The sequence below is a fragment of the Chanos chanos genome, chromosome 3 (assembly GCF_902362185.1).
Source record: "Chanos chanos chromosome 3, fChaCha1.1, whole genome shotgun sequence".
NCBI lineage: Eukaryota > Metazoa > Chordata > Actinopteri > Gonorynchiformes > Chanidae > Chanos > Chanos chanos.
Window position 1 is genome coordinate 6,592,501 of NC_044497.1, and position 5,000 is coordinate 6,597,500.

General features: G+C 42.8%; 1 protein-coding gene across 1 annotated transcript in view; it reads left to right on the forward strand.

Annotated features, from left to right (window-relative positions):
* The window catches only part of kiaa1217 (KIAA1217 ortholog), a 51,242-nt gene that overhangs the window by 989 nt on the left and 45,253 nt on the right, over nucleotides 1–5,000 (forward strand). The window lies entirely within an intron of this gene.

The following is a 5,000-nucleotide window of genomic DNA, read 5'->3' on the forward strand; positions in this document are numbered from 1 at the left end:
GTTAGGTGAACTGGAGACACTAAATTGCCCCTAGGTATGAGTGTGTTTGTCTGCCCTGTGATGGACTGGCAACCTGTCCAGGGCTCCAGCACCCCCTGCGACCCTAATCAGGATAAGCGGCTTAGATAATGAGTAGATGAGTGAGTCTTCAGTTTCGACATGTCGCTGTCTGAAGACAACTTGTAAGCTGTTTGAATGTTACTGCAGGTTGTCTGAACGGTTTACACACGTTTTCCAGAAGCGTGAAACCCCGTCAAATGGTCACCTTGGACACTCGAGTCCCCCAGAATGAACTGGAAGAGTTGGAAATGGTGAACATGTTACCGGAACTCCAGAGCGACTAAACAAGAAACATAAACTCAATGTTGATGTATTTTTTTTTTTTTTTTTTTTACACTGAGCACAGTGAATGATGTATTTTGGTCGCGCCGTAGGAGCACGCTATTTTAAGCTAATGTAACTCTCAGGCCGTCGTTAATGAATTGCACTTATCTGTCCCTCTAGCCTGAGTAAAATGAAGTGTGTCACTGTTATTTCTCTTAATGGGGCTTGTAAATGAGCTTCATTTGTTTTCAGACGGTTTGAAAGCGACTAGCGCACCTCAAAGCGGGTGACGATGAAAATATATCCGCGCCAATACGCGCTCTCATTTACGCCGTTAATCGATACATCCCGAAGAGCTTACTGCCGTAAAAATAGGTCACCCTCTCATTTCGCCCCTTCTCTTACCGGTTATTTCCTTTTTTCTCCCGTGTCTGGGTAAAATGACAGTCTACGTTTTGGAGCGTTCCCTCTATTTGTTGCCAGAGACGAAACCGATGTCTTTCACATAAATCAGTCGGTCACGGTTCGGCTCCTCTCAGCCTGATCAAGTCCTCCCATTTTCTCTTCTTTTCTTTCCTATGTGAAGGTGTTTGTGGGCAAAAAGAGTAGTCTAATATAGACTAGGTCTAGTGTGAACAGACGGAGCTCTATGTGTGGACAGCTCGTTTTACCGTTGTGATAAATGCGCGGGCTGTTGTACTTTGACGATAACGGTGTGATCGTCTTATGGTGTGGGTTTTATTGCCTCTGTTCTCTAAAGAGGTGCTATATGTTTATGCTTTAGAATATTATTATACAGCTGTTGTATAACAGACACTGTCATATAGTATCTGCTCAAGTAGATGGGGTTTTCTCTCTCTCTCTCTCTCTCTCTCTCTCTCTCTCTCAAACGCACACACGCACACTAATATGCACACAAACTCATAGTCTCCCTTTCCCTCTCTTCCTTTCCTTCTCTCTCTCTCTCTCTCTCTCTTTCTCTCTCTCTCTCTCTCTCTCTCTCTCTCTCAAACGCACACACACGCACACTAATATGCACACAAACTCATAGTCTCCCTTTCCCTCTCTTCCTTTCCTTCTCTCTCTCTTTCTCTCTCTCTCTCTCTCTCTCTCCCACACACACAGCAGGAAAGGTTCCAACCTTCCAACTCTCTCCCCCTCCCTCCTTACTGCCCCCCGGGGTAAGCCAAATAACATTCCTTAGACCCACTGTGTGTGTGTGTGTGTATGTGTGTGTGTGTGTGTGTGTGTGTGTGTGTTTGAGCTGAAAAACAAAAGGCTCTTCACCTGGCCTTAAGGACTTGAGGGAACAATGAAGAAGATTGGCAGTCTCTGACTGAGTTATTGGTCGGTTTACTTAAAGTGTTTGTGAAAGTGTGTGTGTGTGTGTGTGCGTGCGTGTGTGTGTGCGTGTGTGCAGACACACGTGTGTGTGTGTGTGTGTGTGTGTGTGTGTGTGTGTGGTTGGTGTGGAATGCCTTGTAATAAGAAATATTGTGGTGTAAAACTCTCTCTCTCTCTGTCTCTTTTTCTCTCTATCTATCTGTCCATCTCCTTTTTTTTCTCCGTCTCTTTCTGTCTCTTTATCTCTCCCTCCCTCTGTCTCTCCCTCCTTCTCTCCGATTACAATGTAAATTACTGTGATTTTCAGGGAACAGGGTGAAGTGATCAGGGTGGTTCACAGCCCAAAACAATGCATTTGTTTAGAAAATCCGCTTCACACTGAGTTAACATTAAAAACAGAACTCAAGTAGGAAAAAAAAAAAAAAAAACCCCCACAATGCTATACATTTATTTTTACCGTGTCCTCATATGCAGACTCCACAGTTCACATGTCTCACCTGTGTGATAAAGAGAGACGTGTTTGTGCACTGTTGTCTTACTCTGTCCCGTCCGGCGTTCGCGTGCCAGGGTGGATCATGCCTGGTCTGCAATTTGATTGGATGCGAGGTGCCAGACGGGTTTTGGACCGGGCACACTGCTGACCAGTGAAAAACAGGGTTACTGACAGGGCTCGTATCGGACTGAACAGACTTGCTGAGTCGCAGAGATGAGGTGAGAGACTTCAGCATTGGGTTTAGCTGCGTAAGCCTTTTGTTCAGGAAGCCTACTGTTCGATCTGGACCCGTTTCAAAGTTTCCGAACCAGCTGCAGATCACAAAGACTAATAGTCAAACGCTGCTGCATCTATTCGTGGTCATAACTTTACCATCATTAGCTGTTGAACAGTCAGGGACACTCACTCTTGTATATGGTTTGACAGCTCCATGCTTTGTGTTGTTGTTTTTCTTTGTTTTCATGGACGAGTTAAAAAACGTTTTCCTATCTCATACATATTCATCTCACGTTTAGAAAGATAAAAGATTTTGTCTTTTCTCTGTACAGTGTTTATCACTAAATTGAATGTTATCTGATACACTAGAAAGACTCATATAGTTTACTGCTGAATGATAAAAATCGATTGTTTATCTGAGTGGTAGTAAGATGATTATTCTGTTCTTGGTATAAACTGACCCAGAAACTGTGTACAGTTTTAGATATGAAGATAATACAGTACTTTTTTCCTTTCGAGAGCAGCCTGTCAGACAGGTGAGCTCGGGCAAGGAGGAGTTAAGAGTTACTATAGTGACCCGTGATGTCAGTGCCTGACAGGGCTCGTTTTACATGTAGGTGCGCGTGAAAGCAGGGGAAAAAAAGGAGAGAGAGAGAGAGAGAGAGAGAAAGAGGAGGGGGCGGTGGACTGCTGTGTCCACATACACACACACACACACTCGCTCTCATAATCCAACTTACTTTCATTCAGTTCCGTGCCGCAGTCATGGCGCTCTCTAAATCAACATCTACTTCATTCACTTGATTCACTCGTATACTCAGTCTTCAAGTCTGAAAGAGTGCATACCTGCGTCCGGAGTTGGGAGCAAGGTACCGTTCCATGCTTTCTCTCTCTTTTTTGTCTGTTTGAAAGTTTTATTTGATGCGTGCGTGGTTGTGGATTCAACGTGCGATCTCGTGCAATGCTGAACTGCACAGTCTCGTTAACTTGGTATATGAACGATATGACTTGCCTCGTGAATCTTGCACAGTAGCTTTTACTTGAAGTAACTTAAACACTATTGCAGCGTTGCATACGAGAGTTCAGGATACGCGAGTAGGGAGCAGAACAATACGAAAAAGGTCGGTGTAGGTGCATTCACGGCAGAGTGGAGCAGAGTAAGTTGGCGCTGGTGCGAACAAAAGCCGGATCGATTACAAGAACTTCTCGTTTACTGCCTCTCCGTTCTCTGTTCTTCGTATGCTTTGGGCAAACGGCGTATTATATATTTATGACATATTACTTAATTATGCACACGCGAGCCATGTTCTGTACCCTTCCTGCAATCTTTAAGAGATTAATTATAGTGTTAGCTCTCTGGAGAAGAGTTTAAACTGATAGGAAAATAAACTAAAGAAAGAAGAAATAGACCTTATATGTGAAGGAGTACATGATGATTTTGACGATATGTTTATGCGAAGTGGGGCGTTGAAGTCTACGTGTCGACCTACCGTGAGCAATTACGTTAGGGATGGCTGGAGTTGTGCTTGAGGTGTGTTGGCGTGAGAATGGCGTTTATCTCAAGCTATCTACTGGCAACATGGAATTTCAAGTACAAGTCTTTTGTTCCTTAACAAATCCACAGAATCTTTTCTTTTGAAACAAGGCAGTCTGTTTTTTTTCCCTCTAAGCATCCTCATCCTCATTCTTAAGTTTTTCATATCGCAGAGGAATCTTACTCGGACACCCGCGAGTTGTTTACTTGCATAGCTCCAGTATTGAGGTTTACCAGCTGTCAGAGTGATTGACCATCAGTAGGCTACTAACGGATCAGCGGCGTTGGCCGTCAGATCAGCTATTTTCTCCGATTTCACATATTTTCTCTCGGCCAGTAGAGTCGATAAGATTAAAAAAAAAAAAAAAAGATTCAGTCTGCCTAAAGAAATCTGGCAGTCTGATAAAAACCACCTGTTGATAGATTAACGAAAGTTTCGAGACTTTACCGCACATATGGTCAATCTTAAATTAGACGTAGCCTAATTCTAATCGAAACTATTAAATAAGATCTTTTTTTTTTTAAGATTTTAAGCTCGCTGTACATTCCTCTGTTGCATCTGTTTGCCGCTGAGTTTTTACATGATAAATTGCTGTCATTAGTTTCATTTGTGGCGCTCACTGGCGATCGCTAATGGAACGCTGCAGAGACCAGTTTATCTAGAATTCAGCTTCGAATCATTGAATGCGATGGTGTCTTACCAGCTCACCGATACTATGTAAACTACATGCAACCAACACCCGCTGACACCATTGTACTCTGTACATAAAGACTAGTGGATTAGTTTTGGTGCTAAAGTAATTTATGATCGCACTAATGCATTTGTATTTACACAATGAAAGCAGCAGTTCACTGCGCCACTACTGTGCAGAAACAGATCATCAGCCCGTGAGGCTGAAGTATATGTATATTTATGCATATTTATGAAATATAAATACTGTTTTGACTCAGGAGTAGACTATTGTTTTATACTTTCATCACAAACGTATCACTGCATATTTATACAAGTGCATAAATGATGGTAAGATTTTATTAGCCGAATTTCCAAAGAAAGAAACTGCCCCTGCCTGCTACAGCGTCCCAAAATAT